This window comes from Cryptomeria japonica, unplaced genomic scaffold (assembly GCF_030272615.1).
Source record: "Cryptomeria japonica unplaced genomic scaffold, Sugi_1.0 HiC_scaffold_202, whole genome shotgun sequence".
Taxonomy (NCBI): domain Eukaryota; kingdom Viridiplantae; phylum Streptophyta; class Pinopsida; order Cupressales; family Cupressaceae; genus Cryptomeria; species Cryptomeria japonica.
The window spans coordinates 145,001-157,734 of NW_026729024.1; the positions used below are offsets into that span (position 1 = coordinate 145,001).

Consider the following 12,734-nt stretch of genomic DNA (forward strand, 5'->3'; position numbering starts at 1 on the left):
TTTAAAATCTCATTTTTTTTTGCCTTTTTCTGGAAATTAGTGAAGGCAGCGCATCAAAGGTGCGCACCTCGCTGCCCACCACGGTGCGCAACGCCGGTGGGCACCCGGGAGTGCTTCGAAGTGTGCTCCAAGGTGCTGCGTGCACGTTGTCGGAGCCCGGTTTGCCCCGGGTGCGCACCTCGCGTGCACCTTCGTCGGGGTGGGCACCTTGGCTGGGTTTGCCCCGGCTGCGCTCCGAAGCGGGGTTATTGGAGCGCCGCCTCTTTTTTTGTCGGAGCGTTTGGTGGGGTTTCTCGCATTGGCTCTTCCGAGGCCCGGTTGCCACCCTGGCGCGCACGAAGTCGGAAGTAGGGTTAATTGCCCGGGTGCGCACCTTTGCCAGGGTGGGCACCTTACCTGGGCTGCGCACCAGGGCGGGCTCAAGATGGCACGCGCGTTCCGTTTTTTTCACTATCTTTCAAAACGGAAATTTTAAAATCTCCTTTTTTTTTTGCCTTTTCTGGAAATTAGTGAAGGCAGCGCATCAAAGGTGCGCACCTCGCTGCCCACCTTGGTGTGCTCTGAGGTGCGCACCCGGGAGCGCTACGAAGTGTGCTCCAAGGTGCGGCGTGCACGTTGTCGGAGCCCGGTTTGCCCCGGGTGCGCACCTCGCCTGCACCTTGGCCGGGGTGGGCACCTTGGCTGGGTTTGCCCAGGGTGCGCTCCGAAGCGGGGTTACTGGAGCGCCCCCTCTTTTTTTGTCAGAGCGTTTGGTGGGGTTTCTCGCATTGGCTCTTCCCAGGCCCGGTTGTTGGGTGCGCTCCCACCCTGGCGCGCGCGAAGTTGGAAGTTGGGTTAATTGCCCGGGCGCGCACCTTCGCCAGGGTGGGCACCTTGGTGCGCACACCTTGGCTGGGCTGCGCACCAGGGCGGGCTCAAGATGGCACCAGCATTCCCTTTTTCTCACTATCTTTCAAAACGGAAATTTTAAAATCTCGTTTTTTTTTTGCCTTTTATGGAAATTAGTGAAGGCATCGCATCAAAGGTGCGCACCTCGCTGCCCACCTTGGTGTGCTCCGAGGTGCCCACCACGGTGCGCAACGCCGGTGCGAACCCGGGAGCGCCCCGATGTGTGCTCCAAGGTGCGGCGTGCACGAAGTCGGACCCCGGTTTGCCCCGGGTGCGCACCTCGCGTGCACCTTGGTGCGCACACCTTGGCTGGGTTGCGCGGCCTGGTGGGCACCATGGTGCGCACCAAGGAGCGCTCCGAAGTGTGCTCCAAGGTGCGGCGTGCACGAAGTCGGAGCCCGGTTTGCCCCGGGTACGCACCTCGCGTGCACCTTCGCCGGGGTGGGCACCTCGGCTGGGTTGCGCGCCCTGGTGCGCACCAAGGAGCGCTCCGAAGTGTGCTCCAAGGTGCGGCGTGCACGAAGTCGGAGCCCGGTTTGCCCCGGGTGCGCACCTTCGCCGCGGTGCGCACCATGGCGTGCACGAAGTCGGAGCCCGGTTTGCCCCGGGTGCGCACCTCGCGTGCACCTTCGGCGGGGTTGCGCGCCCTGGTGGGCACCATGGTGCGCACCAAGGAGCGCTCCGAAGTGTGCTCCAAGGTGCGGCGTGCACGAAGTCGGAGCCCGGTTTGCCCCGGGTGCGCACCTCGCGTGCACCTTCGGCGGGGTTGCGCGCCCTGGTGGGCACCATGGTGCGCACCAAGGAGCGCTCCGAAGTGTGCTCCAAGGTGCGGCGTGCACGAAGTCGGAGCCCGGTTTGCCCCGGGTGCGCACCTCGCGTGCACCTTCGCCGCGGTGGGCACCATGGCGTGCACGAAGTCGGAGCCCGGTTTGCCCCGGGTGCGCACCTCGCGTGCACCTTCGCCGGGGTGGGCACCTCGGCTGGGTTGCGCGCCCTGGTGCGCACCAAGGAGCGCTCCGAAGTGTGCTCCAAGGTGCGGCGTGCACGAAGTCGGAGCCCGGTTTGCCCCGGGTGCGCACCTCGCGTGCACCTTCGCCAGGGTGGGCACCTCGGTGCGCACACCTTCTCAATGTTTTCTTGCCTTTTCTGGAAATTGGTGAAGGCAGCGCATCAAAGGTGCGCACCTCGGTGTGCTCCGAGGTGCGAACCCGAGAGCGCTCCGAGGTGCCCACGAAGTCGAAAGTCGGGTTAATTGCATTGTTTTCCCCGGGTGCGCTCCGAGGTGCGCAACATCGGCGCGCACCAAGGAGGGCTCCGAAGTGTGCTCCAAGGTGCGCACGATGGCGTGCACCTCTGGTGCGCACGATTCGGAGCTCGGTTTGACCGGGGTGCGCACACCTTGGCTGGGTTGCGCACCTTTTGTGCGCTCCAAGGTGCGCACGAAGTCGGAGCTCGGTTTGCCCCGGGTGCGCACCTTCGCCAGGGTGCGCACCTTGATGCGCACGCCTTGGCTGGGCTGCGCACCTTGGTGGGCGCCATGGTGCGCACCTTTCGTGCGCTCCAAGGTGCGCACGAAGTCGGAGCTCGGTTTGCCCCGGGTGCGCACCTTGGTGGGCGCCATGGTGCACTCCGAGGTGCCCAAGATTGGTGCGCACCAAGGAGCGCTCCGAAGTGCGCTCCAAGGTGCGCGCGAAGTCGAAAGTTGGGTTAATTGTCCGGTTTGCCTCGGGTGCGCACCTTGCGTGCACCTTCGCCAGGGTGGGCGCCTTGGTGCGCACACCTTGGCTGGGCTGCGCACACCTTGGCACCCGCGTTTCCTTCATTTTAAATTTTTTTTTTTTACAATCTCTCAAGTGGGAAATTCTATAATCTCAACTTTTTTTGCCTTTTCAGGAAACTTTTGAATGGAGCGCATCATTGGTGCGCTCCGAAGTGTGCTCCAAAGCTCTCTCCAGCTGCGTGCACCTGCCCCGGCCGCGCACCCGGCCCCGCCCAGCTTCGCTCACCTGTCCCGGGCGTCTGGTGCGGAACCTTAGAGTAAGAAACATCACCGTGCACCTTGGCCAACGTGCGCGACTCGACCGAGCGCGCACTGGCCGAGGTGCACACCGATTTCACCTGGGTGCGCGCGCAGCACCTCGGGCGCACCGGGGTGCGCGCACAACGCCCGGGTTGCACCGTGGCCTGTGTGCTCGGGGCGCCTCGGGTGCGCGCTCGGTGTCGCCCCCGCGCGCGCGGTAGTGCGGGCAGCGCACCCCGGCCCGGCCCGGCCCCGACGAGAACGCAAACGGGCAAAAGGTTTATTCAAATAGCATTGCGACGCCCGGCGAAAAACTAAAAAAGGGTGCAACACCGGGACTTCCCGGGAGGTCACCCATCCCAGTACTACTCCGGCCCAAGCGCGCTTAACTGCGGAGTTCTGATGGGATCCGGTGCACTAACGCTGGTATGATCGCACCCGTTATGAGCTTGTCGCAGTGTGTACTTAGCAAACCGCGACCCACGTGCGAATCCACCCCGGCCACCCACCCCCGTCGAGGTGCACACCCTCCCTCGCGAAGTGCGCCCCGTTCGCCAAGTGTGAGCCCTGCCCGGGTGCGCGCACCTTGCTAGGGCGTCGGGTGTGCACCCGGCCCGGCCTACGTGCGTGCACCTGGAGGGGGCGTCGTGTGCGTGCAGTGTCCCGTCTGCAACGCGGTGCCCACACACCACCTCGGGCGCAACGACCTGCGCTCACATGTGGGCCGAGTGCACCTTGGTGCATGTTCGGGGCGCCTCGGGTGCACGCTCGATCTTGCCCCGGTGCACCAAGGCGCTCGGTTTGCCCCGGGTGCGCACTTGGTGCAAGGTGGGCACCCAAAATAGGGATCAAGCACCAAAACACAAGTTTCGGGATGCAAAATGGGACCCAAGGACCACAAATGCGTTCCAAGACCCATGATGGGTCCACGAGAACAAAAATGTGTTCCGAGACTTAATAAACAAATATTGGGTTTTAGGAGAAGAAACATGCTCTGATGCCCAAAACGAGAATCGACCCCGAAAAGGCCACAGGCCAAAAGTGGGATGCGAGACAAAAAAAAATGGGACCCGAGGACCAAAATTGGGTTCCCAGGTCGAAGACAGGGCAACCGGACAAGAAACGACCTCTAAGGCTCGAAATGAGTCCCGACGACTAAAACTTGACAAGAAGCACCCATCAGGCACCCAACTCGACACCCATGGGATGCCGACCCACCCGGGCTTCCACCTAGCACACCTTGGCACCCACCCACCCTCGCACCCAACCTCGCACCCAACTTAGCACCTTTGAACCCACATTGGCACTCACCCTGACCCTGGCACCTTGGAACCCACATTGGCACTCACCTTGACCCTGGCACCCACCTTTGCACTCACCTTGGGACCCACCCTGGCTCCCACCTCGGCACCCACCCAGACACCCACCTTGGTTCCTTGGCACCCACCTTGGATCCTTGGCACCCACCCCGACACCCACCTTGGCACGCAACTTGGCTACTTGCCACCCACCTTGGCTCCTTGACGCCCACCCCGACAACCACCCCGTGACCTACCCTGGCTAGGGTTGGTGCACACCCACCCTGGTGCCCACCTTGGCACCCACCCTATGACCCACCTTGGCACGCACCTTAGTACCCACCCCGTTACCCACCCTAGGACCCACCCCGTGACCCACCTTGGCCAGGGTGGGTGCACCCACCCTGGTGCCCACCTTGGCACCCACCCATCCTAGCACCCAGCCTGTGACCGGGCTTGGAACCCAACCTTGCACCCGCACCCGTCTTGGCCAGTGTGGGTGCGCACCCATCCTGGCACCCACGTTGTGACACACCCTTTAACCCACGCACCCTAGCACCCACGTTGGCACCCACCTTGGAACCCAACCTAGCAACTTGGCACCCACCCCGTGACCCACCTTGGCATCCACCATAGCAGTCGCCGACTTGGCACCCACCTCGGCACCCACCTTGACACTTGTGGACCCACCTTGCCACTCACCCTAGCATCGACCCATCCTAGCACCCACCCTGGCACCTTTGCACCCTAGCACTCACCCATCCTAGCACCTAACCTGTGACCCACCTTGACACTCACCCTCGCACCCACCTTGGAACCCAACCTAGCACCCACCCACCCTGACACCAACCCTAGCACCTACCCACCCTTGCACCCACCCTGTGACCCATCTTGGCACCCACCCATCCTACCACTCAACCTATCACCCACCTTCTCACCCACCTTGGCATCCACCTTAGCACCCACCCACACTGGCACCTTGGCACCCACCTCGGGCAAGGTGGGTGCACACCCACCCTGGCACCCAATTTAGAACCCACCGAGCATGTTACCCACCTTGGCACCCACATTGCAGCCCACCCTAGTACCCACCCTATGACCCACATTGGCATCCACACCCTAGCACCCAGGCACCTCGACACCCGCCTTGACACCCACCCTAGCACTGAACCTGTGACCCACCTTGGAACTCACCCTAGAACCCACCCACCCTGTGAACCACCTTGGCATCCACCTTAGCACCCACCCACCTTGGCACCCACTCTAGCACTCACCCATCCTAACACCCAACTTGTTACCCACCTTGGCACCCGCCCTCGCGTCCACCTTGAAACCCACCCTAGCACCCACCCACGCAGGAGCCCACCTTGGCACCCAACCTAACACCCACGCATCCTGGCACCCAACTTGTGACCCACCTTGGAACCCACCCTAGTACCCACCTTTGAACCCACTATATCACCAACCCACCTTGGCACCCACCCTATGACCCTCTTTGGAATCCACCCTAGCACGCACCCACCCTGGCACCCACCATGGAGCGCACCCTAGCACCCACCCACCTCGGCACGCACCTCAACACCCACCTTGGTGTGCGCACTGCGCCAACCTCTCAAAGACCCTATGTGGTGCGCTCCAAAGTGTACACCTTTGGTGCGCTCCAAGGTGCGCACCTTTGGTGCACACCGAGGTGCACACCAAAGTGTGCACCGAGGTGAGCACCAAAGTGCACTCCAGGGTGCACACCAAGGCGTGCACCTTTGGTGCGGTCAATGCAAACGAATTCGGAAGTTGGGGTCGATGTCCTAATCGCTGCTGCAGACTACACGTATGAGAATCGGACAAATAGCTTTATATAGGGGAGGTGTTGCGTTTGATGGGTCGACTCCCCTGGTTGTGTGCACTGCACCAACTTCAAAGACCCTGTCTTGTTTAAGAAGTCAAAAGTTGGGGTGGATGTCCTAATCATTGCTGCAGTCTACGCATGTATGAGAATCAGACAAATAGCTTATATAGGGGAGGTGTTGCATTCGGTGGGTTGACTCCCCTGGTTGTGCGCACTGCGCCAACCTCAAAGACCCCGCATAGCAGAAGAAGTCGGAAGTCGGATTTTGGTGAGCACCAAGGCGTGCACCTTTGGTGCGGTCAACGCAGACGAATTCAGAAGTTGGGGTGGATGTCCTAATCGTTGTTGCAGGCTACACATGTATGAGAATCAGACAAATAGCTTATATAGGGGAGGTGTTGGGTTTGATGGGTCAACTCCCTTGGTTGTGCGCATTACGCCAACCTCAAAGACCTTGTTTTCGTTAAGAAGTCAAAAGTTGGGGTCAATGTCCTAATGGCTCCTGCAGGCTACACATGTATGAGAATCGGACAAATAGCTTATATAGGGGAGGTGTTGGGTTTGATGGGTCGACTCCCCTGGTTGTGCGCATTACGTCAACCTCAAAGACCTTGTTTTCGTTAAGAAGTCAAAAGTTGGGGTCGATGTCCTAATTGCTCCTGTAGACTACACATGTATGAGAATCAGACAAATAGCTTATATAGGGGAGGTGTTGGGTTTGATGGGTTGACTCCCCTAGTTGTTCGCATTACACCAACCTCAAAGACCTTGTTTTCGTTTAGAAGCCGAAAGTTGGGGTCGATGTCCTAATTGCTCCTGCAGGCTACGCATGTATGAGAATCAGACAAATAGCTTATATAGGGGAGGTGTTGGGTTTGATGGGTCGACTCCCCTGGTTGTGCGCATTGCGCCAACCTCAAAGACCCTGCATTGCGGATGAAGTCGAAAGTCAGAGTTTGGTGTGCTACAAGGTGTGGTCGAAGGTGCTCACCTAGGTGTGCACCTTTGGAGCACAGGAAAAGTGCCCTCCAAAAGTGCGCACCTTTGGAGTGCACAAAAGTGCCCTCCAAAAGTGCGCACCTTTGGAGCGCAGAAAAGTGCCCTCCAAAAAGTGCCCTCCAAAAGTGCGCACCTTTGGAGCGCAGAAAAGTGCCCTCCAAAAAGTGCCCTCCAAAAGTGCGCACCTTTGGAGCGCAGAAAAGTGCCCTCCAAAAAGTGCCCTCCAAAAGTGCGCACCTTTGGAGCGCAGAAAAGTGCCCTCCAAAAAGTGCCCTCCAAAAGTGCGCACCTTTGGAGCGCAGAAAAGTGCCCTCCAAAAAGTGCCCTCCAAAAGTGCGCACCTTTGGAGCGCAGAAAAGTGCCCTCCAAAAAGTGCCCTCCAAAAGTGCGCACCTTTGGAGCGCAGAAAAGTGCCCTCCAAAAAGTGCCCTCCAAAAGTGCGCACCTTTGGAGCGCAGAAAAGTGCCCTCCAAAAAGTGCCCTCCAAAAGTGCGCACCTTTGGAGCGCAGAAAAGTGCCCTCCAAAAAGTGCCCTCCAAAAGTGCGCACCTTTGGAGCGCAGAAAAGTGCCCTCCAAAAAGTGCCCTCCAAAAGTGCGCACCTTTGGAGCGCAGAAAAGTGCCCTCCAAAAGTGCGCACTTTTGGTGCGCACCAAGGCGCTGGTTCGGTCGTTGCAGGCGAGTTCGGAAGTTGGGGTCGATGTCCTGAGCGGAGGTGCAAACTACACAGGTGTCGGAATCGGACAAATAGCTTATATAGGGGAGGTGTATGCTTCGATGGGTCGACTCCCCAGGTTGAGCGCACCGCGCCAACCTCAAAGACCCTACGGTATGGATGAAGTCGGAAGTTGGGTCCGATGACCGATTCGATTAGTAGGTATGCTCATGAGGTCGGAATTTGGGTCCGATGACCTGCCATGTGCAGGAAGGCGAATGTTGACACTGTGCGTTGCAAGGTGCACACCAAGGCGCTGGTGCGGTCTTTTTAGTCGAGTTCGGAAGTTGGGGTCGATGTCCTGATCGGAGGTGCAAGCTACACAGGTGTGGGAATCGGACAAATAGCTTATATAGGGGAGGTGTATGCTTCGTTGGGTCGACTCCCCGGGTTGAGCGCACCGCGCCAACCTCAAAGACCCTACGGTATGGATGAAGTCGGAAGTTGGGTCCGATGACCGATTCGATATGTAGGCATACTCGCGAGGTCGGAATTTGGGTCCGATGACCTGCCACGTGCAGGAAGGCGAATGTTGGCACTGTGCGTTGCAAGGTGCGCACCAAGGCGCTGGTTCGGTCGTTGGAGGCGAGTTCGGAAGTTGGGGTCGATGTCTTGATCGGAGGTGCAAACTACACAGGTGTGGGAATCGGACAAATAGCTTATATAGGGGAGGTGTATGCTTCGTTGGGTCGACTCCCCGGGTTGAGCGCACCGCGCCAACCTCAAAGACCCTACGGTATGGATGAAGTCGGAAGTTGGGTCCGATGACCGATTCGATATGTAGGCATACTCGCGAGGTCGGAATTTGGGTCCGATGACCTGCCATGTGCAGGAAGGCGAATGTTGGGACTGTGCGTCGCAAGGTGCGCACCAAGGCGCTGGTGCCGTCGTTGCAGTCGAGTTCGGAAGTTGGGGTCGATGTCCTGGTCAGAGGTGCAAACTACACAGGTGTGGGAATCGGACAAATAGCTTATATAGGGGAGGTGTATGCTTCGATGGGTCGACTCCCTGGGTTGAGCGCACCGCGCCAACCTCAAAGACCCTACAGTATGGATGAAGTCGGAAGTTGGGTCCGATGACCGATTCGATACGTAGGCATATTGGCGAGGTCTGAATTTGTGTCCGATGACCTGCCATGCGCAGGAAGGCGGAATTTGGGTCCGATGACCGAGTTGATGGCGTGCCATGCGCAGAAAGGCGGAATTTGGGTCCGATGACCGAGTTGATGTTGATGGCCCGCCATGCACAGGAAGGCGGAATTTGGGTCCGATGACCGATTTGAAGGCGTGCCATACGCAAAAAGGCGGAGTTTGGGTCCGATGACCGAGTTGATATTGATGGCCCGCCATGCGCAGGAAGGCGGAATTTGGGTCCGATGACCTGACATACGCATGGAGTCCGACTCGGGGGCCGATGTTCGATTCGATGACTTGCATTGTGGGTAAAGTCGGAAGTTGTGGTCTTTGACCCGATTCGATGACCAGACTTCGGCTGCTTGAGAATCGGACAAATAACTTATATAGGGGATGTCACGGGCTTTGGGAGTTAAGCCTGTGCGGCACCGACAAGTCCCGACCCGACTCGGATCCGTTCAAGGTCAGAGACCTTCGGCCTACGCCTCGTCCCTTCCAATATTGCGCTAAAGCGGAATGCACAATGAAAATGCAGATCGACTTGCTCCCAGAATGCATAAAAGGATACGATGCAATGCGGAATAAAATAGACAACACAACATTCAAAGGTGGAGCGAGGTGCCCATATCCTTTATTATTATCCTCAAAGATTACAATGCTGGATAGAACTCGGTATTGAGAAATACCGGTCGCCCCCAAATGGATTGCCCAGCCAGCCAATCTGACTCGGACAAGTTACAAAGAGTCCCTTCGACTCAGACTGGGATCGGCTCGCTCGAGAGGAGAACCAGTTAGCTCCTCGAGGTGCCAGATCGCCAAGTCACAAGACCCCAATGCTCGCCTGAGCAATAAAGTCCCTCGCTGCAATACTCGCACTCAGACTTGCGACGCCGAAGACTCGCATCTGTCTGCTCGTCTGCTCGCTGCCGAATGCTTGATCGCTGATGATCCTGATTCTGAATCTGCCTCTGCTTCTTCCTTGCCAAGAATGAGCATCCCGCTCATCTTATATACTGGAGGGTTGGACCCAAATAAAAGAGCCGTTGGGCGGATAGGGCCGGCCCAAAAGGAATCCCGCCAATGGAAAATTAGCGCCCATATAGGTCCGGACTCATATGAGTTAAGTCCGCGCTAAGAAGAACATCGGCCAAGTCCCATGTCGGCCCCCGCCAAAGAAATAAAACATATCGGCCCCGCCGATGAAATGAATTAAGTCGGCTGTGTGAAACACCAACTCCATGTCGGCTATGCAAAAGAAAGAGTTCCGATGCAAAATGGAACCCCACTAAGGCTGGACCCGATCCAAAAACTGTGCAAGTATTCTGCCCAATGCAGACCCGTTACATCCTCCCCCACTAAACTAGTGGCGGCGCCCTCGACGCCAGCACCCCTGCACAAAGCACTGGGAGGCATTGACCCAGAAATCTACTCCTGTCTGGGCGGGTTCCTCCTGGAGAGGAACTCCATGATTATCTCCTCGTCTCGCCATAACGACTCACTGCGTTCCCAGGAAGCGGAGTCGCGTCCCTGTCCTTCGAACATCACCAAGAACTCACGGATGCCGTTCTTGCCTCCTCCTCGTGTTCGCATTGCAAGGACCTGGCTGACTCTGCGGTCCGGATTGTCCAACACATTCGCCGGGCCTCTGTTCGGAATATTTCTTATCAGATCTTCGTCATCTGGACCAAAGACTTCGCCGGGTAGACGAAGCAATCTGTCCCAAAGTGGTTCATACGGCCTTGTCTCATGTTCCTCCCAGGTCCAGTGATCCACGGCCTCAGAACAACTCGCCATGATTTCCAAGGATTTCCGAGTACTCTTTTCGTCGGATAGATTGGTGCTACCTCCGATCGACATCAAGTCGCCATAACGGATTATTCCCTGTCGATCCCAAGTGGTGAAGATATCATCTTCACAAAGAGCCTCATTGAACCCAATGAAGTCTGGAAAGGTATCAATGTGTAACTGAACAGGTCCCCCTTCTTGTCTCCTGAAAGTGAGGGATGCTGAAGTGAAACTTCCTGCCTGTGCCTGTTCAGGAGAAGTGACATCGCCCTGCGATCCACCTCCTCTAGCCATGACATCCCGGGTAGGTCGGGATTCTTCTTCATCATTCGCATGCTGGTTTATCAAACGTAAGGTGCCCAATCTCATCTTGGTGCTCACCTCGGGAATGTCTTGATTCATGACTTCCCTAGCTGCGACGATCTTAACATCGTCCAAGCAGGCCAACCCCTGCGGCTCTGCTCCTACCGGCTTGCAAACAAACTTGTGTGCCAACAATTCCGCCAACTGATCCAGTTTGGCGCTGAAAGGATCTGCCTTGGCTTCTGGCTGTTCCATCCAGACCCAACGTTGCAAAGCTTCCGAACAACTTGCCACGAGCTCGGATGCACGGGGGTAGTCTTCCGATCGAAATTCTCCTCCAGAACCGAGAACTAGCAAATCTCTCAAGGAGATGACTCCGCTGTTCTCCCATCTATCCAAGATGTCTACCTCCGAGTAGATGTCTGGCAACTCGGCGGACCCTGTCAAGATCTCGAAATCCACATAAAGTCGGGCTGAGCCTCCTCTCAGTCGTCGGAACAAAAGACTGGTGGTTCGAGTGTTGGTAAGGAAGTCGTTCCCCAACGGTTCCTTTGGCTGCTTTGTTTTGTCCCGCCTAATCCTTTCGAACTCATACAGGCCAAGCAAGACATCCTTCGATGTCGTCTCGCCCCGGTTCGGTACAGTAAGAGCTGATCTCTCTATCAAAACTCTTTTCAGCAACTCAAATGTTGTCTGCTGCTTATCGCCCCATTTCCATCCGTGGTCCTTCTTCAACAGATCCGTCAAGGGGCTCGCAATCCGGGAATAGCCCGCTACAAACTTGCGATAGTAGTTAGCTAAACCAAGGAACTGTCTCACCTCATGCACATTGCGAAGCGGCTCCCAGTCTCGGATTGCCTGAAGCTTCTCCGGGTCTGGTCGGATCTGGCCATGACCAAGAATATGGCCCAGAAACGGCACTTCCTCCTGCGCAAAAGCACACTTTTCCTTCTTTGCGAACAGCTGATGTTCTCTCAACAAAGCAAACACCTCCTGAAGGTGCCGCTTGTGTTCCTCCATGTCTCGACTGTATACCAAAATGTCATCCAGATACACAACAACGCACTTGTCCAATAATGAGCGAAACACATCGTTCATCAAGGTGCTGAAGGTTGCAGGAGCGTTAGTGAGACCAAAAGGCATAACCAAGAATTCATAGCTACCATACCTCGTCGTGATCGCGGTCTTCTCCTCATCACCTGGCGCGATCCTGATCTGATAGTAACCCTGCCTCAGGTCCAACTTGGTGAACACTCTTGCATCGACCAGTCGATCAAAGCTATCCGCTATGAGAGGTAACGGATACTTGTTCTTGATGGTGAGCTTGTTCAAAGCTCGATAGTCCACACACATCCGAAGGCTTCCATCCTTCTTGCGCTGGAACAATACTGGAGCAGCATAAGGTGATCTGGAGGGACGCAAGTATCCTGCCTCAGCGAGCTCTGCCAACTGCTTCCTCAACTCTTCCATCTCTGGTGCGGAGAGTCGATAAGGAGCCTTCGCTGGTGGTCTTGCCCCTGACTCCAGTTCGATCCTGTGATCAACGTGCCTCCTCGGTGGTAACACAGCTGGGAGCTGGTCTGGCATAACATCCGCAAACTCGGACAACACATCCTGGATCGCCGAGGTGTTAGAGGGTCCTGACGACTCTCCTTCATCCCAATCTCCAATCAGTGCGGCCAAAAACAACTCCTCCCGCCTTCCCTTGCCAACCTGCTTAGCACTGAGCGCATTCAACAGGAGATCCT

General features: G+C 57.1%; 1 non-coding gene across 1 annotated transcript; it reads right to left on the bottom strand.

The window, feature by feature from the left end:
• Positions 1-3,229: 3,229 nt before the first annotated feature.
• On the bottom strand, positions 3,230-3,348 carry LOC131868312 (5S ribosomal RNA). The gene has a single exon (XR_009366778.1). It is a non-coding gene; the product is annotated as a 5S ribosomal RNA (ribosomal RNA).
• Between the last annotated feature and the right edge of the window lie 9,386 nt (positions 3,349-12,734).